Source organism: Panthera leo, chromosome C1 (assembly GCF_018350215.1).
Source record: "Panthera leo isolate Ple1 chromosome C1, P.leo_Ple1_pat1.1, whole genome shotgun sequence".
Classification (NCBI taxonomy): domain Eukaryota; kingdom Metazoa; phylum Chordata; class Mammalia; order Carnivora; family Felidae; genus Panthera; species Panthera leo.
This window is the reverse complement of record NC_056686.1, coordinates 174,077,478-174,102,999: the sequence shown is the minus strand read 5'-3', so window position 1 is coordinate 174,102,999 and position 25,522 is coordinate 174,077,478.

Below are 25,522 nucleotides of genomic sequence, written 5' to 3'. Positions count from 1 at the left end.
AGAAGAAGAAAGAAAGAAAAGAAAGAAAGAAAGAAAGAAAGGAAGGAAGGAAGGAAGGAAGGAAGGAAGGAAGGAAGGAAGGAAGGAAGAAGAGTAGCAATGGGGTGCCTGGGTGGCTCAGTTGGTTGAGCACCTAACTTCAGCTCACGTCATGATCTCACAGTTTGTGAGTTTGAGCCCTGTATTGGGCTCTATCTGACAGCTCCGAGCCTGGAGCTTACATCTGATTCTTTGTCTTCCTCTCTCTCTGCCCCTCACCTGCTTGTGCTCTTTCTCTCTCTCTCTCTCTCTCAAAAATAAATAAACATTAAAAAAAAAAGAGTAGCAATGAAATAAAAGTAATGGTGGGCTGAAACCGCAGGAACTCCACAAAGACTGGACTGGAGAAGATTTTTCAAATTTTTAGAAAAAGAAGAGAATGATATAAGGATAAGAAAATTAAGGATAATTTGTAAGAAAAAGTTAGCTAGCTAGAACAGAAATTTATAGTAATTATGACATTCATATCCCCTTTTGGCATTCTTTGAGAATTCTCTATAAAGATTTAACTGCTTTTCAAATATGTTCGCTTTCTGACTGGTATTCCTTAAAGTGACTTCAGGTTGATTGAAGCTACATGGAATTTGTACTTGGTACTTGGAGGTAACTGGCATGAGACCAAAATATTTCATTCCTAAATAAATATTTTGGAAGATAATTTTAAATCAGTACAAATAAGTTCTCTCTTCAGTCTCATGATATAAATAAAATTCTTAACATTTAAATACCATGTAATTCTCAATGGATCCATTGTTTGTATTAAGACTAGATAGTGAATATTTAGAAATTTATGTTAACAAATTACATAGACTATAAAAACATTTCAATAATAAATTTATTTCAAGTTTCACTACAAATTTTACTGTGACAATGTCAACTGGTAATTAAAAGCATAAGATGAAGTCAGCATTAAGCTAGCTGACTAAAGAATGTTTCCAAACATAGGATAGCCAAACTTCCATAATTTGGCTATTGTAAATAATGCTGAAATAAACATAAGGGTGTATACCTCTTCAAAGTAGTGTTTTTGTATTTTTTGGGTAAATACTGAGTAGTGGAATTACTGGATCACATGGTAGTTCTATTTTCAATTTTTTGAGGAACTTCTATACTGATTTCTACAGTGGATGCACTATTTGCATTCCTACCAATAGTGCATAACAGTTCCTTTTTCTCCACAAATACACAACACTTGTTTCTTGTTGATTTTTTTTCCATTTATTTATTTTTGAGAGACAGATAGAGACAGAATACAGTGGGAGAGGGACAGAGAGAGAATGACACACAGAATCCAAAGCAGGCTCCAGGCTCTGAGGAGTCAGCACAGAGCCTGACACGGGGCTCGAACTCACAAATGGTGGGATCATGACCTGAGCCAAAGTTGGATGCTCAACCAACTCAGCCACCCAGGCATCCCTCTCATCTTTTTTTATTTTAGCCATTCACATAGCTGTGAGGTAATACCTCATTGTGTTTTTTCCAAAAAAATTTTTAGTGTTTATTTTTGAGAGTGAGAGACAGAGACAGAGCACGAGTGCAGGAGGGGCAGAGAGAGAGGGAGTCAGAATCCAAAGCAGGGTCCAGGCTCTGAGCTGTTAGCACAGAACCTGACATAGAGCTCGAACTCACAAACGGTGACATCATGACCTGAGCCAAAGTCGGAGGCTTAACTGACTGAGCCACCCAGGCACCCTACACCTTAAGTTTTTATAGATATTTATCAAGTTAAGGATATTGACTTCTTATCACAACTTGTGTATGTGTAAATGTAAATATATACACAGAATCCCTCCTTGTGTCTTCCTAGTTTCTGGTGGTTACGGACACCCTTGGTGTTCCTTGCCCTGCAGCCACAGCACTTTTGTCTCTGTCTCCATTGTCACGTGACTTTCTCCCATTGTGTATCTGTCTTCACAGGGCATCATGTCTCCTGTTTTTATTAAGACACAGACATATTTGATTAAAGGCCCATGTTACTCCCGTATGAACTCATTTATACTAATTACGTCTGTAAAGACCTTATTTCCAAAGGTCATATCCATAGGTACTAAGGATTAGGAATTTAACATATTTTAAGGAGACAGAATTCAATCCCTAACACCTGTTATTTTTTAGTCTTTTAATTTTTCATTTAAGTATGGTTGACATACAATATTATATTAGTTTCAGGTATACAATATAGTGATTTGAACATTTATATACATTATGAAATGATCACCATGAGAAGTCTAAGTACCACGTGTCACCATAAATAATTATTACGGTATTATTGATTATATTCCCTATGCTGTCCTTTATATCTTCATGACTTATTTACTGGAAGTTTTCCCTCTTATCTCCTTCACCTAATTCACTCCTTCTCCCTCTTTCTTCCCCTCTGGCAATTTTCTTATTTTTTGCATACATTTTAAGGTTTTCATTTAATGTACATATGAGTTTGCAGTCAAACAACCATACTGTCTGAATAAAAATGTTTTAACTCCATCTTGTATTTTCTCCTCTTAACTCATTAAATTGCCTAACACTGTAAAAACTTTATTTTCGTGGTGATTCCATTTTTAATCTGACTTTTTAATAATCCTTCTTTATGTTAAAATACCAAGAAATTAGAGACATTTGAAAAATAAAAGAAAAAAATACCAGTTTGTTACATGCATATACATATTTATTTCTATGTAGGCTCACTGCATTTGGATAGAATGAATTTAGGAAAAGGTAAAAAATTTCAATAGCTCTATTTCTTTGAAATAGTGATATTATAGCTAATTTTCATTTCTTTTATTTTCAAAATTAATGTTTCTGAAAGGAAAAAGGAAGTAAAAGTGGTAATACTCTTACCAAAGTAGTGGTAATACTCTTACCAAAGTTATATTATTTACTCCCTCTTCAATCATTAAATACAAATATGAAATATTCAACCCACTGCCTCATACAGGGTGTTCAAAATTTACACTCCATTCCTTTTCCAAGTACCACCTTACTTCCTATTTAATCTAAGCAGACATTCTCCTTTTGTGGCTGTGGCTTGTCTTGCATCTGAGTAGCTGAAGATTTTTAAAAGGACTTTAAAAATGAAGTATCTCTGATCATTAATCCGTGACCTCAAATCACTTAACTTCTTAGAATGCCGGCTTCCTCATTTTAAAATGAAGACAACAAAAGTTACCTCACGGTAATTTTTACTATCAAATGAGAGAAAATATATGATGCTTTATGGAAAGCACTCTGTCAGTATATTAAATAGTAAATAAAATGCAATTTAAAAATTACTTTAACTCAATATTAAGAGGTAATAATTCTGCTTTTTTTTTTTTTTTCTGTTAGCATGCTGTCAGATTTTCCATGTCCTTCTTTGGTTCAGCAAATCAGTAATCTCATTTTTATTTCAACTTAGACCATTAGAATGATTAATTTGCAGACTGGTGATGAGTTAAAAAAAAAAGAAGAAGAGATTTGCACCTAATTAATTTACTACTCAAAATTAATTTTGTTCTTGCTAATTTTTTTCCTTACTGTTATGGTACCATTACTTTTATATTAGCCCCATTTTCCACACAAGAGAGTTGATGAAATAAATTCCTCTTGGGCAGAATATGATAATGATGCAAACATGCTGTTCATCAAACAGAATTTCTCAAGAGGCACTGGAAAAATTGATGATTGCATGGCAAAGTTTGTGACACCCTGGAGTATACATATTGTAAAAGGAGACACATTTGGAACTTTACATAAGGGTTATTTGAATCACATCACTTGGGAAACTGATACTCATCATTAATTAACTGCATGAAATCTGGAAGGCTATTAAGTAACTGATTCAGGGGGAAAAGAGAGAGAGAGAGAGGGAGAGAGAGAGAGAGGAAGCAATCTAAGAGGAGTCAAGAGGTAGGTATTTATGAAAAAGAAACAGTGTTACACCATGTTAGGTTTAGGTACCAAAAAAAGTTTTAGACCACATTAGCATGTTTTTTTTAAACGACCAAAAAAGCATTAGAACACATTAACATTAATGATTTAAAGAAAATACTGCTTATACACAGATCAGCATGTGTATCTACTCAAGTATATTCTCTCTTTCCACTCTCTTCTCTTCTCTCTCTCTCCTCTCTTTTCTCCTCTCTCCTCAGTCCTCTCTCCTCTCTTCTCTCTCCTCTCTCCCTCCCTCTCTCTATAATAATATGTACACATATATTATTGCTATTTGGACCCCAAAACCACTATTCTCAGTTGTAATACTCACTACCAACAAATACTCTCCACATATAATTAATTTTATTGAGAGTAAAATCTCTAGGATATTAAAATATTAGTGTAAGAAAAGTGAGGTGTGACCAGGGCAAAATGTAAATGTAAAACGGAGTAAATTTTGCCTCCACCAATCAGAAGGCAAGCTATTATTTTTATGTGAATAATTTATTGGAGCATGTATTAGGGTTCTCCAGAGAAATAGAAGCAACAGGATGGGTATCTGTATATAGGTTGAGATATATAAATATATACATTAAGATATACAGATTGGGATGTGTCAGCCTCCATAATAGCATGAAAGAGATTTATTATAAGGAATTGGCTCATGCAATTTTGGAGGCTAATAAGTCCCCAAATCTGCAGTAGGCCAACTGGAAACCAGGAGAGCTGATGGTGTAGTTCTAGTCCAAAAACCAGCAGACTTGAGAACCAGGAAGAGCTGACATTTCAGTTCAAGTCTGAAGGCAAGAAAAGGATGATGTTCCAGCTCAAGGCAAGTCAGGCAGGAGAAGTTTCCATTTTTTTCTTGTTGCTGTTGTTAAACTTTTTTTAAAAATTTAATTCCAAGTTAGTTAACATGTAGTATAATAATGATTTCAAAAATAAAATTTAGTGATTTATCATTTACATAAAATACCCAGTGCTCATCCCAATACATGACCTCCTTAATGCCCACCGTCCATTTACCCCATTCCCCACCCAAAACCCCTCCCTTGTATTTAAGAGTCTCTTATGGTTTGTCTTCTTCTGTTTTCATCTTACTTTCACTTCCCTTCCCCTATGTTCATCTGCTTTGTTTCTTAAATTCCACATATGAGTGAAATCATATGTTTTTGTCTTTCTCCGACTTATTTTGCTCAGTACGATACACTCTAGTTCCATCCACATTATTGCAAATGGCAAGATTTCATTCTTTTTGATTGCCAAGTAATATTCCATTGTATGCACATACCATATCTTCTTCATCCATTCATCAGTCGATGGACATTTAGAGAAGTTTCCCCTTACTTTCAAGGGCAGTCACTCTACTCTTCCTATTTAGGCCTTCAGCTAATTGGGTGAGATTCACTCACATTATGACAGGAAATCTGCTTTGCTCAAAAGCCATTTTCAACCTCTAGCTATTATCTACCCAGCGGTGTATCTTTTAAAGAATCATTACAAGTGTACATGCAACCCTACCTCGAAATCTCTTTCAAAGCAGAAAATAAAGGAGAATAAAAGAGATAAAATAAAGGAGATAAATAAATAAATAAATAAATAAATAAATAAATAAATAAAGGAGAATAAAAGATATTTTAGAAGTCTTCTGAGAATTTGGGTTTATGTGTTTGATGTGTCTGTAATTAATATGTAATGGACCTAAAGCCATTATATAGCAAAACCTCAGAAAACCCTTCCTAGCTGGAGAATGATAGCTCAGATGGATGGTAGTTGAAAATGGAAGGTGATAGCAAAGACAAATGAGTAATGTGGAAAACCTTCTGGGCAACAGACAGATACAGGTATTATTTTTCTCCATCAAAGCCAGAAAGGTCTGTAAATTCCCTTTTCCCCAAACTGAAGCAATAAGCAACATTTTGTAGTAAGCATTTCAGACATGTGCATTGGTTTTGCTAAAGAGTAAACCAAATGGGATGTCTAATAATTCTGTCACTGCATAGGGTACACAGTGCTCCGTGTGCACAAATGGAAAAACACACACATAGTTAAACACTCATCGGTTAATTCTTTGTATCTGAGTTAGAAAGTTTCTGACTTTTTAAGGCTGATTTGTGAATTACTGAAGACAATGATTCTGAGAATTCTGTGCTTTCTGGTATCAAGGCGAATACAAAGAGACAAGGACAGGTGGATGAGCATGCGTATAATACAGAGGAATAACAGAACCATGAGGAGAAAAGAAAATGAAAATTAGTGCAAGGACAGAGCTTTATGAAAGCCAGTTTGCATTATACCACATTTACACTGGTCTTTTTTTAACTTTTTTTTAATGTTCATTTATTTTTGAGACAGAGAGATACAGCACATGAGCAGGGGAGGGGCAGAGAGAGAGGGAGACAGTATCCAAAGCAGGCTCCAGGATCTGAGCAGTCAGCGCACAGCCTGATGCGGGGCTCGATCTCACGAACCGCGAGATCATGACCTGAGCTGAGGTCGGACGCTTAACTGACTGAGCCACCCAGGCGCCCCTACACTGGTCTTTTTAATAACTTATTTTCTTTCTTTATTTCTTTACAAGTAAGTATACAGATCATTCTTTAGAACGAGTTTACAATTTTCTCCACCTATCAATAATTTTACAAAAAATTCTGAGTTAGAAATCCCACCTTGAGTTTTGCTAAGGAGAAGTAATTTTATAGAGTTATAAAAGTTAATACCTATAGGAGGATATAGCTTACTTTATAATCACCATGTTGGTTCCCAGCATTTTCAGTGTCAAAGGCAGCGCTCCTTAGAGAGCCAGGCACATTCAGGGACTGCTTCTATTCAGTTGAGTTAGCCTTTAACTCCATTTAACACAATAGACAACATCCTTAAAATTTGTAGCCTCTCTTAACTCAGTTACCCTGAGGCTTAAATTAAATATATTAATGCTGCTTTTTTTTAATCCTTAGATTATTCTTTTGGTTTTTTTTCTTTTTTTTTTTTTCAAAATGAGAACCCTCATTTAATGCTTCATTGTGCAGTGGGATTTTTCATTTATTGCATGTACTTTGTTATTTATGATAGTGATATACTACAGTGTTCCAAAAACTGCAATTTATGGACTGCAAGAAATTCACAGGTGTTTTCTCTAGAGTCTACATGTCTTGAATGTTAAAAAACATAGGTTGTAATATATATGCCACAGATTTGAAAATTTGATCATACTTACATTTGACAATCTATTACATAGCCTTGTGTCAATTTTAATTAAGTCTTGAATTGAAACAGTATGCTACACAGGAATGTATTCAATAGTGAAAAATAACAGATTATCATATATATATATATATATATATATATATATATATATATATATTATTGAATGTATTGTTTTATTTTGTAGGCCTATCTCCTGATGAGGGTTTTGAAATGCCATAATAGTTTCATAAAGAAGGTATGAAATGAGATGACTAGTCAATGAAAATGAAAGTGCATAGGATCTGTTAAATCATGTTAGAATATTTGGTACAGTTCCTTGGAATTGCAAACAGATTTTTAAAAACAAGCGAAACTTGGAATGTATCCTAAATGCAGTAGTTTTTTAAATATGTAAGTATAGAATGATACTCAATTATTTGATTTGTCATTCATTTTACCAGGTGTACAGCTCTTCATGACCGAACAAGTGTTTTTCCTGGTTGGCAAAAAAGTAAGTTATTAACAGTAATTACGATGATTCACAAAAATTTCACTTGTGCATTTTTATAAAGCAGAGAGATGGCATTGGAGAATAATTGTATGTAGAAGTACAGAAGTCACATATTTTGGCACAAGACACTGTGAAGGGAACACTTCTCTAATGACATCCCTTGTGAAGTGAAATTCACAGTAAGTCATGAGAAACTTCTCATGGTGCCATTTGAAGAGGCTTAGGTTGTATGTAAGCCGATTTGATAGTAAATTATATTTAAAAAATAAAATAAATTAAATTAAAACATAAAATAAAATAAATTAAAAAAAAAGAAGAGGCTTAGAGACTGAAATATTAAAAGGCCATGAAAAAGGGTGCATTGACAATTCAGTGCATAGCAAGAGAAATTCAAATTATACTGAGACAAAAATTTCTCAGTTGAGTGGTTCTTTAAAAAATCATGACAATTTAGAGCAGAGGTGTGAAGCTCTTCTAGCAGAGGCCAGAGGCTGAGTACGGTCACAATGTGCAGAAGGGTGACATTTCAGAATCTGAATGTCTTTCATGGTACGGTGAAAACAATGGTCACAAAATTTTAAGTTCTTTCCATCAAGATTTATAATTTACTTGTTTTAGGCAATGGGACAGTAGCAAACATGAGGCTGCTTTTGGAGCCCACATGAACAAGCAGTGATCTGCTTAATATTTAGGAAAAAAGCATAACCCATGTTTGTGACAGTGAACACAATACATGTCTGAGGCCGAGTGAGGACAATCAGCTCCCAAGTACCTTCAGGAGTAGTTATGTGTGTGAACACAGGACACGGCAACAGAAGAACTAACCAGATGAGCTCAGACTAAACTGACAAACTACAGAACCATGATCTATTAAAGTAATTGTTTAGCCCACTAAGTTTTGGGATGGTCTATTATAGAGTTATAATATGGCATGCCCACTATAAGCTGACACTAGTCTCGCCATTTTTATTACACAACACAGATTCACACATTGTGTTATCTACCTGCCTCCTGAACGTATTTCATTTCTAGGCCTGTCCTCTAACTCACTGAAAATCTACTCTTTAAAGAAAGAAGCACTGAATATCTATTATGTGTTTATAAATACAATGAGACACTGAGAGTACAAATATGAATAAGTCTTATTAACCCTCTTCAAGGAATCACTAGTGGGACAGATAATTAATTATGGATGCAATTAGCACGGGGCAGGCATCAGATGCCTAAGGGTACAAAGTCAGTCACCTCTGATTACAAATTTCAGATCCCCATCTGTGATTTCAGCAGGCTATTTGGTCTTCTCCTATGGTTCTCTATTATTCATATCCACAAGAATTCCAAAGTGCACATATGTGTATTCCAAAACCTTCTTGGAGTTTTCGGCTTTTGCTGGATGATAGGGAAGTCCTTTGGTCCTGGATTCCATCCCCATTGCCATGAGCACTAGTAAGAGCACTTTGCAGCCACAGCTATTTTTAGTAAAGCTTGAGGTTAGCACTCTCTAAGTCAGTGATTGAACTATTGCTATTGTGCCCAGTGCAGCAATCATTCCTAAATAAGAGGTGTGGCTGTTTCTGTGCTGTCCTGGGTTGTGAAATGGAGGAAAACTTCAAAGGAAACTTATTCAGGTGCCCAGTTGTGTTAAAAAGCAGCATTCTCCTTCATTACTATGGCTAACAAGGCCCAAAGCCTTGGAAAGTTCTAAGGAAATTAAGAAGCAGGAAACTGCCTGCTTCTTCTAAACAGTTTTTTTTAATGTTTATTTATTTTTGAGAGACAGCACAAGCAGGAGAGGAGCAGAGGGAGAGGCTCCAGGCTCTGAGCTGTCAGCACAGAGCCCGACATGGGGCTCGGACTCATGAACCATGAGATCATGACCTGAGCAGAAGTCAGATGCTTAACCTACTGAGCCACCCAGGTGTCCCCACCTGCTTCTTCTGATGGCAATGCAGAGCCGGTAGCCTGTGGCATTGGCTGCTGCTGATCTGAGGGTTACATCACACAGGGAGGTGCAAGTTACAAAAGACTTACCTTGTCAGATGTCACAATTAGCTGTGTTGAAACACTTATTCTATAGACCATGTGATTCTTCAAATCCTAACCACTGCTACAATTTCTCCAGTATAACTCTCTATTAATTTTTCCACACCATGATGGCTTCTTGTTCATCATGGAAATCTTTTTTTTTCCTCTAGCATTTAAGAGTAAAATGATCCAGTATCTCCAAATCTCCAAATGTTACAGTTCATTTAATTCAATCCCTCTTTCTCTCTCTCTCTCCTTTTTTTATTTCTATCTCTCTTCCCCCCCCCCACACACACACCTCCATATATGTACAGAATTCATAAGAAAATGTTTATTTTAATTTTTTAAACACATTAATGCTGTATTTTCTACTAATAGAATCACGGGGTAGACATAAACTCTGTATCTTCTAAGATCCAGAATCAAGAAGTCTTGATCTTCATTCGGGTGACTGATACATGCCCCTTCTACCTGTTGACTACACTCATAAACTTCATTATCCACTCCTTTAATCTTTCTTCTGTGGCAGACCAGGGCCAGACCTGCTGTGCTCAGTCCTATCTAAGGCCTTGAGCCAGAGACAACCAATAGCATATATTGATTAATGGACACTGCATAGTTGCAATTATATTGCATAAGCTGTGAAATTTAGAGCAAAAGATTGTACTCAGAACAGACAAGTAGATTCAGAAGATATGGGCTCTGAAAGGCAGTTTGAGAAATATGAAGGCAATTAAAGTTTTGGAACATAAAGGCCTGCTGCAACCTGGAAAGATCTCACCCCAAACAAACCAAATACCATAACTACCATGGCCTGTGTGAAGAAACTAGGGAGACCTCGTCTGACTTTTGCTGAGTTACTAGTATCAATTTTGGTAGAAGAAGCCAAAAGTAGAAAATATGAGGAAATCTATTTTGAGGCCAAATGTAAAGAATTGATTAGTGGGAGTGTGTGCTCTGGAAGCTATAGTTATTTTCTAAGGGAATCGTATAATTAGCAGCAATCTTTGGTGAAGAGGCTGTGAAGGGAAGAGAGAAGGGAGCTCTAGGAAGGATAACGATTCATTTTCAAACAGTGTTAATATTTGCATAATATTTCATCTTAAGATTGCCCTATTTTTAACTAGTCTGCTATTATTTGACATTTAGGTTTACATTATTAGACATAAAACTGTAGCAAACCTCTTATGGCATAAGTCACTTACTGCACATCTGATAATTTCCTGGAAATAAATTCTCAGAAATGGAATTGCTGGACAAAAAATTTTTTTAATATATTGCTATTTTGTTTAAAACAATTTACATAAGTTTGTGTCTTTTACAGGACAATCACCAGCTTTGAATCAATGTCTCCCTCCCTCCCTTCCTTCCTTCCTTCCTTCCTTCCTTCCTTCCTTCCTTCCTCCCCTTTTGTTTTGGTAATTGTTGTATTTCTATCTTCTGATAATAAGAATTTCATTCTCTGTTTCATGGTTAGTTTCTTCTCTTTCTTTCATTTTTTTTTTTTTAATTTTCTTATTTGACTTCAAGTTGCTTAAGGGCAGAAACCATGATATACGTTAATAGACAGTATTTGTTTTTCTTCCTCAGCACTGAGCACATAACAGGCTCAGCAAATTCTTCTCGAGTGATATATTAATACCAATTACTTTTATTGTTGCATGTTGGCAGCTAACTAATTCAGATACCAGCTAATAAAGAATTTATATTTGCATTTGATAGTTCATATATTCAATTCAAATATTTGATACTTGTAAGGAATTTAAGAAATTGCAAATATGCTTCTAAAGTGGTTAGGGCTGCCGTTTCTGAAAGGAATTGTCAGATACTATACCCTTTATTTGTGACCATTGGAGATTTCCTACTCTTTTAGAATCAGTTCCCCAAATCATGTTTCTACGGTCATCCAGCATGCTCACCGTTTTAAAAATACTGTTGTACCTAACGGGGAATCCAAACACTTCAACCTCAATTAACATTTTAAAGAGATGTATTTGGCCTTGTTGAGAAGCAGTTGTTGCCTAGCAGTTTCTCATTTCAGCTATGACTTGACAAATACTCCAAAAGCAAATTTTGGTTCACTTCAAATAACATGGCACTTATTTAAAATTTAATTAAGTTTTATTTTGTTTTGTTTTGTTTTTGTTTCTTTGGGGTTTTTTTTGTTTGTTTTTTAGAAATGTGTTGTACTAACAGGCTAGTTTTAAATTTAAATTAAGAGTTATATTAATTGTCTAAAGCACCTTTGGCCATTTGACAGCATACTACAAGTATTTAAAAATAACTGATGAAACTTTGACTTATTTCTCATTTCACATTTGTTTGACTTAAAGTGACTTTATTTTTCAGTTTAAATTATTTTATGTTTCCAAAGACTATAAATTATAGAAGCTTAATTTAGTTCTGAAGTATACAAACGTATATATATATCTTATATTTATAATAACAAATTGGGAAGCACATATTATTAAAAGTATTCAGGGCACCTTGTCGGTTAAGCGTTGGACTTCAGCTTAGGTCATGGTCTCACGGTTTGCAGGTTCAAGCCCCGCATTGGGCTCTGTGCTGACAGCTTGGAGCCTGGAGTCTGCTTCATATTCTGTGTCTCCCTCTCTCTCTGCCCTTCCCCAGCTGATGCTCTGTCTTTCTCCCTCTCTCAAAAATAAATAAACATTAAAAAATAAAAAAAAATAAAAAACATTAATTTTTTTAAATTTAGAAGTATTCAATGTATTGTGCTGCTTGTACACACAACCCTCTGTTGTTAGTTTGCTTTTATTTTGCTGTTTAATTAATCTTATAACTGGATATCTAGATATCAAGTAAGAGACTTTAAATATAGAATATATTCATTAATCCCATAAATTATATTTAAAATTATTATGAAGTTAATGCTCTGGGTTATGTTAAATGCTGAGAATATGATATAAAATCAATCTGATAAAAAATAAAAGACGATCGGTATGCTTTTTATGTTATATGTAGAACTACATAAAAAGCAGGGACCTAATGCATATGTATTAATGATTATTATGAAAACATGATCTCTAAACATAGTGAGTTGTTTTACTGAAAAACATGACTGAGGTAGAATATAATTATATGTAAACAGTGATCAGAATACTTGTAGTGAAATTACAGAACATGTGGTCAGTTAAATACTTTATGTTTTTAAATACTTTTTAAATACTTTATGCAATGAAATTTATTTTGGCTAAACATGTAGTTTTCCCCCTTTCTACAGTCTATAGTAATAGGTGATTTTCCTAATATGCTCCACTTCAGACTTTTGATCAGCACAGCATAACTCAAAATTTTATGTCTTCAATTGGTTGTAGGGGTGGGGGTAGAAGCTGAATAGCTATTACAATGAATAATAAAAGCCTTTCATGAATTTTCTTTAAATTGCTTTTGTAAAGCAGGGTGGTATGCTCATCTGTCAAAGACGGTTAAGTATTATTTAACTGAATCCAAGAAAATACAGCAATACTATCTCACTAGCTTATAATCATTAGCCTATGTCTTTTAGAGAGTAGATTTAAAAATACAAACAAAAATACTAAAAGATTATTACATTAAATTTTAGTTTGGTAGCTATTTTGTAAGGAAAATTCTGTATTATGATCCTTAAACTTTGTTCTAGTATTATTTAGTTAATATTGTCAAACAACAAATTATTTAGACTTTGGGCTTGCAGTTTCCTTAAATGAAATATGTAAAATTAACGTTCAATAAGAAAAATCCTTAAAAAAATGAACTGTCATTCTACTACATTTCTTTAGCCTAAGAATGAGCTATAAATTGTTGGCAGGTGTCTTTGCTGTTTTTCCAGCTTTGTAGTTCTCTTGAAAGTCATCTTTTCTTCTCCCTCTGATGGAAGGAAGTGCTGAAGTTATGACATTTCATTGTAATGCTTCATGCCCAACCCCAGCAGCAATTATTCAAAGACGTTAAGGTTTAGTTATTTCATACTCACAAGCTTTGAAATGAGTATGCTCAAGCTGCATTGCTGAAAAATGAAACTGTCCAAAAGTCAGTGGGTGAATGTGAATCGGTAATTGCACACATGTATGAGTCGTGGATTTATTACTTTAATGTAGATAATAGCAGAAGGCTGTCCTGTAAACATGCCCAGATTTAGAGTGAGAAAAAGCCTCAATGAAATATTCACTGAATTTTTTTCTGCAGAAATAAAGACATAGGAAAAAATAGTTAGAATTGAGAACAACAGACACAGTTCACATGTCTACAGGTTAGGTCAGGAGGTAGGAGAAACAGTGCGAATCACCAAGAAAGTTTTGCAAAAACTACAGATGCCTATGCCTCCCCTCCTTATGATTATCTGATAGATGATCACTATGTATCTTACCAGGCCTACTGACATGCCCTGAAAGACTGATAGAGACTAGGAAACAGGATTTCTGTGCTTTCTAGCTTTTTTTTTTTAAGTCAACCTTTACCTGGTTGTGAGAGTTCTGTGTTGCATGTCCTTGCTTATTTAGCAAGTTATGGCACTGTATAAATTTGCAAAGAATGATATACATCTACTCTTTTAAGAAGGAACCGTCATTGTATTGTACTTGCAAATGTCTGAAAGCTATTTGTTCTTTGAAGGCAAACTCTGGGATTGACCTCCCAGTCATATAGATTTCTATGTAAGTGGATTGCTAGAAATTATGAATTTGGGCAGCCATCTGGTTTCAAATGTGCATGAGCTCTTGAAAGAGTAGTTTTATTCTTCATTCTGTGTTGGTACTTAATTTTTATTGCACACTTTCTCATACAAGGTGGCCTCTTCTAAATATAACATTAAAAAAATAAGGGAAAAAAGGGTTAACCTTTCATTGCAACTTCTCTCAAGTTGAAGTGCTTTCCTCTGATCTAAAAGAAAAGGCAAGAGTCTTCAAAGCTTCTATACTTGTTAAGGATCAAAGACAATGCTTCTAAATGAAAAGGTATAGGGATAAAATGAAAGTTATCGGTAGACTCCTGTCCCAGTGTTTCAGTATCTTAGAATCATTATTTTTTTCATGGTAATTTCTAATGATTGGTGCTCTTCAAAAATGAAAGAGCCTATCTTTTAAAGTACAGTCTAGAGATGACAGACATAAGTGTTATGCTAGGACTTCTGCCCTGGGGGAATCTGAATCATGTTGGTGGCTGGAATGCATATCTGCCACCCACCAGATTGGAATTATGAAATCTTTAAGACAGAAAGCAGACAGAATTGGACTTGTGGAATAGACTAGAAAACGAGGAAAGTCTCAGCTCAAAACAAATAAAGAGAATGGCCAGCAAAGGAAGGAGTAGTTTCAGGTGGAAAGAATGTCAACAAAGTGAAGAGCAGGGTAGTCATCAGAATAATCTAAGTGTGGTCTTTAGAATAATTACATCAGGAGACCTGTCCCACTATCTACCTATACTAAATGAATGGCATCAGAAGAATTTTGTCCTTGACTAATCCTCAAACACTACTTTGTAAAAAATGTGACTGATGTGCCCAGAGACAGTGCTTAGCCTGGATATTGGAAAAGAATGAGAAGCAGATTAGACATTATGGAAGCTCCATATCTCAACAACAACAACAAAAAGAGTAAAGAGGAAAATGAAGAGGTGGGGGGAATAAAATACCAGTTTTTGCAACTGCATCAAGGATAAAGCTGTACTTACAGCTTTGTCCAGAGGAAGACTGCATCAAAGAGATACCTGAAGTGGGTACAGGAATTGTTCCAGACAGGAACGGAGATGGCAACCCGCATAACATAAGCTTATCACACCCATATGGCCACCTACGTCAACCTTTCTCTGAAAAGCCTGAAGCAAGTCTTCCATAATTAACACTTGTTTTCACAAGTCAAAGAAGAATTTTTGGCCTGAGAAAATATACTCTTCATATAAGACCTCTACAAGAAAAATAGACAACTATGAATTACCAGGTATTTGTGTTAAATCCAGACCATGGAATGAAGGCAATGATGTTAATAAACAGAATGAAATGGTGAAGAAATAGAGTTAATGGGGGAAACAATATAATTTAATATAATTACAGTTGTTATACTTACAGAATAAGAAAAGGTAGTGCATTTTGGAAAATATAGGAATTAAAAAAATAAACATTCAAAATTCTTGATATGTGTGAAAACACAGATATGTGTATCTATGCTGCAAACAGAATGGACACAGTTGAGAGTAGCAAGCTAGAAGACTCAGAAAGAAAAACTTCCCAGAAATCAGAGAAAATAATGAACAAAAGTGAGAGAATATAAAGAGTTACTAATACACATATATGTACATACAGATAATGTGTATATATTTTATATAATATAATACAAATACATATTATACCCAGAAATGCTAATAGACATCTAGTAGGGGCACTGGGTTCCAACCAACAAAACAACAGAGAGAGGTAAGTCAAATAATAATCAACCAATCAAATGAAAAAGTCCGAAGTCTGAAATGAACAGCTGAGACCTAAAGTAGATGAATAAAAATAGACTAAAAAGCAGTTATATCTTAGTGATATTTAAGGACTGCAAAGTTAAGGTAGAATTGTTAATATTTTCAGACAGTGAAATGTTACATGTATAGGAAAGAATCAAATGAACGTCAAACTTCAGCTTTAGGACGCCTGGGTGGTTCGGTCAGTTGAGCTTCCAACTCTTGATTTGGGCTCAGGTCATGATTCTGGGGTCATAGGATTTAGCCCCATGTCAGGCTCCACACTAAATATGAAGCCTGCTTGAGAGTCTCTCCCTCTCCTTCTACTCCCCTCTCCTCTGCTCTCTCTCTCTGTCTTCAGAAAGAAAAAAACAAACAAACAAACAAAAACCCACAATCTTCAAAAAAAAAAAAAAAACCTTCATCAGAGAAATATTTAAATACAATCAAGCAAAGGCTCCGAAGTTATGACAGAAAAGCAATGTTAAATCTAGACCTCTGTAGCTAATTAAATGTGCATTCACATATGAAAGCAAAATAAACTTAATTTTAGATATTCAAGAGCTCAAAGTCTGTTGGAGACAGATCTTTTTTTGAAAAAGAGAATGCTTACTGAACAAAGGAAAAAAAGGAAAAAGTGAGAGAGAGAGACAAACCAAGAAATATACTCAACTATAGAGAAAAAACTAGTGATGACCAGAGAGGAGGTGGGTGGGGGATGGATGAAATAGGTGATAGGGATTAAGAGTACACTTGTCATGATGAGCACTAAGTAATGTATAGATTTGTTGAATCACTCTATTGTACACCTGAAACTAGTATAACACTGTATATTAACTATACTGGAATCAAAATTAAAAGCTTAATAAAATTTTAAAAAGTGGCTTATTGCAACAAAATTAATATAATATAAACCAAATCTAAGAGATAAAAGAATCACTGGTCTATGATAATAGCAATTAAAATTAGGCATAATTCCAAATCAATTTTATAAATAAGGTAATAGTAATTAGACTTTTTATTTTGAAATGTAGAGGGTAGGGAAAGAGAAAAGTGCTGCTAATTAACTGAATTTAAAAACTGGATCAATTCAATGAAAGTAAGGAAAAGAATAAAAAAATAAAAGAACACAATAAAGGAAATCAGAATAGTAGAAATTAGTAATTATTACAGACTTTGCATACATTAATATCCCATTTAAAACGACTTTCAGACTCTAGTCCAAACATTTATGGAAGGAGTGCAAGATACACAATTATAGAAAAGTTTGCAAATAAAAGGAGAGACACATACGCTTGGCAGATGCCATTAAAATGAAAGCAAATGAGTCAATATTACTATCAAAAAGAGGACAAATTATAAATTAATGGACAGAGGACTATTAACAACTGATAAAAATTAATCATCCAAAACGACATAATAGAAAGTATTCATTAGGTACCCAACAGGACCATTGTGAAGCAGAGAGAGAATTCTGTAAGATATCCAAAGAGAATCTGGCAAATCTATCACCATCTGTGGAGACTTCAATATCCCTGTCTTAAAAATAAGCAGATCAAATTAGTGGAAAAAAGGATCCAAAGATTTGGGAGGTGTGTGAGAATAATTTTTCTATCTGGGTACACACATACATAGACACATATGTTGTGTGTGTGTTTTACATGTGTGTGAATGTGTACGTACATATACATATAATCATATATGTAAATTCTTACCCAGAAACAAAAATTTAAGTTCTTGTTGTTGTTCAAATAGTCGTGAAATATTTTAAATATTGATTCCATTTGAAGTGTAAAGGAAGTCCCAAATTTTTCCAGCTAGAAATCTTTAAAGCCACATTATGTGTCCCCAAGACTAAAATTAATTTAGTAATTAACAAGAAAAAATAGTTAAAATAATTACTTCACATTCTGCTATATCACAGAAAGTTCCAGTAATCAGTAATTCACAACTGGACATAGGTCCTTTCTTGGATTTCGCTGAGAACCAGATCATGTAACCTCGAAATCTCTTGCAACCTAGGATTAAACTTTCAATATATAAGGAAATATATTTTTTTTCTTCTTCACAAAGGCTTTAGTAAAAACAAATAGGAGACAGCTCATTTCTCCAGGCTAGACTTTATAGTATGACTATTTTAATACCAGTGAGACTGAATTTCCCTATACCAAATGATAGAACATTCGAGTCCAATTACATAGTCATTTCTAATTATAATCATCCTCACCTTCTTACTTACTGAGAGGAACAAATCTATCTCTAATAGAAATATTCAAGTGCAAGCAAGAATAACTTCTGATCCAAAGGGAGCTTCTTCGAGGGCTTCTTCACATGTTAATATCCTCCTTTTTTGTTGCAATAACACACACACACACACACACACACACACACATTTCTAGCAAGATATTTTCATTCGAAGTCATGTTTCTCATTCATAAGGATATAGGAATTGCAAATACTAATTTGAAAATGACAGTGGCCTAAATGCAACATATAGACCTTTAACTACGAGTTTATATTTTCTTTGCAAATGCAGTAAAGAAAAAATAGTTTCTTAAAAGCATGGGGTGGGAGTAGGGAGAAGTACACAAAAAAAACCCAGAAAGACAAAATCTTTATAGAGAAAGGGAAAAAAAGGAAATACTGAGATATACTGAGAAAACCAAACTTTCAGGGCACCTGGGTGGCTCAGTTGGTTGAGCATCCAACTTCAGCTCAGGTCATGATCTCACAGTTCGTGAGTTTGAGCCCCACATCAGGCTTACTGCTGTCAGCGCAGCCCATTTTGGATCTTCTGTCCCTTTCTCTCTCTGCCCCTCCTCTGCTTGTGTTCTTTCTCTCAAAAATAAATAAACACTAAAAAAAAAAGAATAAAAGAAAAAGAAAAGAAAAGAAAAGGAAAAGAAAAGGAAAGAAAACCAAACTTTCCTTGCTTTCTGGCTCTCTAAAGGGGATCAAATCTCACAATTAACTTAGTAAAAATGCAAAAACATCATTTGGACCTCTACCAAATGCAAGATAATATACCTGATGACTTTCAGGGTGTGGGGGAAAAAAGCCAGTAAAGCCAGGGAAATTGTAGGCAAACAGAAAACTATAAGCCATATATTGAAAAAATAAATGAAAAATCAGAAATTCTGTCTCTCTTTATAAAGTTATCAGCTACAATGAAATAAAAATTAAGAAGCAACCTATTTAAACTTTTTTTTTCAGTCTCAGTGCAGTACATTAAATTGTTGCCCCAGAATATTTATAACGGCTTGTAATATATAATACTCATCTAATATATTAAGTGTAGATGAAAGTACAAATATGGGTTGGGTGGCATTTTTCTATGCTTTTTTCCCCCATGGATTGCGCCTCTTCTAAGTTTCCTGAATATCTATGACCTAAGAAAATAAGAGCCTCCTCACACCTGTCTAAAAGTTGTCTACATCACTTTTAAATATTAGAAATATCAAACACTGTATCTAGGTACACTTTAAGTTTATGAAATATATTTTTAATATTTACATGAAGTCAAAACATATGCCCAGTTTAGGAGAAAATAATGAGTCATAAACTTTGCCTGATATTAATCACTTGTGATGTAAATAAATGCTGAGTGAACACATTAGTTTATTTTTCCCTTTTCCTTTTTCTTTTTGTTTTAACAATAAAGTTTTGATGAAGTAATTATTTACTTTGTGTTTTAAAAACTTTGAAAACAATCACCTACATGTATAGTAAAACTATAAAAGCATATATAGCAATGACCACCACTTCATTCAGATTGTTCACTCTAGAGAAAGAAAGAAAAATAATGAAGGATGGAGAGGAACCCCAGAAGTATTCCAACTAAAATTTTATTGCTTAAAATAATATGTTAAGTAAATATAATAAAATGTTTAATTAGCAAAACTAAGTTGTAGGTAGCTGAGTATTAATTCTATATTCTCTATCTGTATGTTTTAAATATGTCATTTAAAAAAATAAAATAAGATATCCCTTGCTTGGCAACAAAATCCATAAAGCATCTTGATTTTACTTAGCAAAGGATGCAAAAGATATTTATATAGAAATTTTATATTTATACTGAGATATAGTAAAGCTCTGAATAAGTGGAAAGAGTATATTTCTGAATGATGTAACTTTTTAAGCTACACAGTTTCTCTCCAATATATCTATAAAATCATTGCATTCCCCCACCCAGACCCCACCAAAATCTAATCATAACACTATGGCAATTTAATATCTAACAAAGCTGTTAAGGACAAATCATTGGGGAAATTGTTAGGGGAAAGAGTATATCTAATGGAGAAATAGAACTTGAAGGCTTTCATGAAATCACTTATATAAACACATTCTAAATGACAGCTTTAGTAACCACATCTCTGAGTAGCAAAATATCTAATAATACAGTTTTGGCAAAGCTGTGGGGGCAACAACCCCCTCATTCTTCTGGGAGGAGTAAATTGCTACCTTCATTCCAAAATCTAATCTAGTTGCACTATGAAACAAAGTGTTAATGTACTTTATGACTTATCAAAAACACTTTTGGGTATATACTGTATTCTCATATAGGTCAATATGGAAACACAGGTGAATACATGCCTAATTTAGCAGTTTCTGTCTCTCTCCATCTTAATAAAAATGTAATATATAGGGGACTCATACACTGGAATTCAGCACTTAGAAGCAGTCAATGAACTACTGTTATACAGAATAACACTGATGTATCTCAAAAATACAGTGTTGAGGGAAAATTGTAAGAAACTGCATAAAATACTGGTTCATGGAAATAATTTTAGGGAACTACATACACATGTATGAACATAGAGTTTAACATATCTCAGTATCTTAAAAGCCATATGCAAAAGGCTCAAAACTAATAATATCCTCAATGGGGAAAAACTGAGAGCCTTTCACCTATGACCAGGAACAAGACAAGGATGACCACTCTCACCATTACTATTTAATATAGCACTGGTAGCCTTAGACTCAGCAATCAGATGATAAATAGAAATAAAAGGAATCTAAATTGGCAAGGAAAAAGTCAAACTTTCACAATTTTCAGATGACATGATACTCTATATAGAAAACCTGAAAGACTCCACCAAAAAACTGCTAGAACTAATACATGAATTCAGCAAGTCCCAGAATATAAAATCAAGATGTAGAAATCTATAACATTTCTATATACCTACAATAACAATTCTATACAATTACAAAGCAGAATATCAAGGAATCGATCCCATTTGTAATTGCACCAAAAACAATAAGATACCTACGAATAAACCTACCAATGGGGTAAAAGATCTGTACTCTGAAAACTATAGAACCTATGAAAGAAACCAAGGAGAACACAAGGAAAAACATTCCATGCTAATGGATTAGAAGAACAAACATTGTTAAAATGTCTATACATCCAAAACAATCTACACATTTAATACAATCCCTATAAAAACACCGCCAGCATTTTTCATAGAGCTAGAACAAATAATCCTATGGAAGCAGAGGATTTATATGGAACCAGAAAAGACCCTGAATAGCCAAAGAAATTCTGAAAAAGAAAAACAAAACTGGAGGCATCGTGATTCCAGATTTCAAGCTTTATTACAAAGCTGTAGTCATCAAGACAGTATGGTACTTGCACAAACACAGACACATTGATCAATGGAACAGAATAGAAACCTCAGAAATGGACCCACAAGTATATGGTCAACTCATCTTTGACAAAGCAGGAAAGAATATCCAATGGAAAAAAGACAATCTCTTCAACAAATGGTGTTGGGAAAACTGGACAGCAACATGTAAAAGAATGAAACTGGACCACTTTCATATACCATTCACAAAAATAAATTCAAAATGGAGGAAAGACCTAAATGAGAGACAGGAAACCATCAAAATCCTAGAGGAGAACACAGGCAGCAACCTCTTTTTTTAAAAAATTTTAAAAACATTTTTATTTATTTTTGAGAGACAAAGAATGAGTGGGGGAGGGGCACACAGAGAGGGAGTCACAGAATCTGAACCAGATTCCAGGCTCTGAGCTGTCAGCACAGAGCTTGATGCAGGGCTCAAATTCACGAACTGTGTGATCATGACTTGAGCAGAAGTTGGAGGCTTAACCAACTGAGCCACCCAGGCACCCCAATGGCAGCAACCTCTTTGACCTTGGCCATAGCAACTTTTAACAAGACACATTGCTTGAGGCAAGGAAAACAAAAGCAAACATGAACCATTGGGACCTCATCAAGATAACTTCTGCACAGCGAAGGAAACAATCAACAAAACTAAAAGTCAACCTACAGAATGGGAGATGTTTGCAAGCGACATATCTGATAAAGCATTAGTATCCAAAATCAATGAAGAACTTATCATTTCAACACCAAAAAATAAATAATCCAGTTAAGAAATGGACAGAAGACATCAATAGACATTTTTCCAAAGAAGATATCCAATGACCAACAGACACATGAAAAGATGCCCAACATCACTCATCATCAGGGAAATAGGAATTGAAATCATGATGACATACTACCTCACACCTGTCAGAGTGGCTAAAATTAACAGGAAGAAACAACAGGTGTTGGTGAAGATGTGGAGAAAGGGGAACCCTCGTGTACCATTGGTGGGAATGCAAACTGGTACAGCCACTCTGGAGAACAGTATGGAGTTTTCTCAAAAAATTAAAAATAGAATTACCATACAATCCAGCTATTGCACCAACAGGTGTTGGTGAAGATGTGGAGAAAGGAGAACCCTTGTGTACCGTTGGTGGGAATGCAAACTGGTACAGCCACTTTGGAGAACAGTATGGAGTTTTCTCAAAAAATTAAAAATAGAATTACCATATAATCCAGCTATTGCACTATTAGGTATTTATCCAAAGGATACAAAATGCAGATTCAAAGGAGTATGTATACCCTGATGTTTATAGCAGTATTATCAATAATAGCCGAACTATGGAAAGAGTACAAATGTCCACGGATAGATGAATGGCTAAAGAAGATATGGTATATATACACAAAGGAATATTAGTCAGCCAAAAAAAGAATGAAATCTTGTCATTTGCAATGATATAGATGGAACTAGAGTGTACTATGCTAAGCGAAATAAGTCAATCAGAGAAAGACAAATACCATATGATTTCACTCTTATGTGGAATATAAGGAACAAAATAGATGAATATATGGCAAGGTAAAAGAAAAAGAGAGGAGAGAGGGAAACAAACCACAAGAGACTCTTAATAACAAAACAAACTGAGGGTTGATGTAGGGAAGTGCATGGGGCACGGGCTAGATGGGTGATGAACACTGGGTGTCGTATGTAAGTGATGAATCATTACATTTACATTCTATTCTCTAAACCAATATTGCACTGTACATTAACTAATTAAAATCTAAATATAAATTTAAAAAAGAATCATAATTAAAGTGCTCAAAACACAGAGTTTTCACTAAAGTATATGTCACAAATATAAATATATATGGGCCCATATGTGTGCTATATATTACATATATACACACATATACATAATGTATACATGTATGTATTGTATCAAAATGTACCAAATGTATCAAAATGTATCAAAATGTAAACAGCTGAAGCCTCAGAACAACCTAGGAAAAAGGTACTAATATATCCATGCTGCAGAAGAAGAAACTGGTATGGATTATAAGTAACATGAAAGATCAAATGTTTGTGAGTGGTCATTAACATAGCTACTTTATGTTGAAGCCAAGGTTCAAACCTTGACTATCTGGCTCCAGAGTTCACAATGTATCCTTATTTGCTATTACCAAATATGTTAGTGTGTACTTAAGGGAGGATGGAGATAGAGAGGGGAACCCACAATGATGGCAAAACAACAGAAAGCCAATCAGAGTCCTGAATCAACTGATGAGAATATTGTGAGGAAATTAACTCAACCCTGTGAACCTAAAGAAGAGAAAGAGGAGGAGAAACAGAAGGAGGAGAAAAGAAAAATATTTTTAAAAAAAATTAAATTTATTATTTTTATTATTTTTACAACAAAATTTACAGGCTTGGGAGGGAAGCACACAAAACTGTGCAGTAGAGATGAAGGAGAATCAGTATAGACAAACAAGCCACTGCAAACTAATTGGGGATCAACAGAATAGATTTCTTCATCATGTCTAACATATGTTTAAAGAATTACTATTACTATTTATAATGTGGACCCATGTACTCATTTCTCAAAACAATGATCTCACCAATATCTATTGATATCAGTAGACATCTATGACATCAAGTAATTTGAAGCTAGTGAATTTGGTCACCTAAACAGCAAATGGAAGCTAAGGAATGGCAGTAAATGTAGTCTCTATTTGCTACTTTTGAGAAAGATTTAAATACTGCATTCATAAGAAATGAGTAAAAATACATAAGAATAAATGTTTAATTAAAATATTTTAGCCTAGTAAGAACATTTATCAAGTATGATGCTTAAGATCGTGACGTTGGGACACCTGGGTAGCTCAGTGGGTTGAGTGTCCAACTCTTGATTTCAGCTCAGGTCATGAGTCTTGAGATTGAGGCCCTCGTTGGGCTTTGTGCTGTGTAAGATTCTCTTTCTCCACTTCTGCCCCTCTCCCCTGCTTGTGTTCTCTCTCTCTCTCTCTCTCTCTCTCTCAAAATAAAAAATTTAAATTAAAAAATAAAGGTGGTGATGTTGATTTTTTTTTGCTTTGCCAGGTTTTGTGTGCTTTCTATGGATTCAGAATGCAAATGTGGGTGCCCTTGGGTGGCTCAGTTGGTTGAGCATCCAATTTCAGCTGAGGTCATGATCTCACAGTTGGTGGGTTCGAGCTCCTCATCAGGCTCTGTGCTGATAGCTCAGAGCCTGGAACCTGCTTCAGATTCTGTATCTCCCCCTCGCTGCCCCTCCCCTGCTTACACTGTGTTTCTCTTTCTCAAAAATAAACAAACTTAAGAAATAAATGAGATAAAAATAAAATGCAAGCATGAAAACTGTGCAATTTAAAAGAACTTGATCTTTCCTCTTTGGTCTTATGGCTCTATGCCATATTTTTACATTGAAATCACTAAGTTATAAGCTTTACCTGAAAAAAAAAATCCAAAACATTACCTATTTCAGGGCTAGTCGATTGCAATCTAGCTGTATCAAATGCTTAAGGGAAATAATTTTCTATCTGAAAGATTAGGTAGAGATTAATGCTTGCCATTTCATAGCTCATTATCCTGAAATGGTCGCCTCTAAAACCAAGAAATGTCTAGAGATTCATATGAATACTTTTAAAATAAGGTGGTATTCCCAGAAATCATTAGCTCTGCTGTGCTGTTTTTCTTTGAAAGGCTTTCAAAATAAATGTCCTGCCTTATGAAAATAAAAGCCAGTCTGCATTGCTGGAAATAGTTATCTTCTCATATTTAACCAGTGTATCT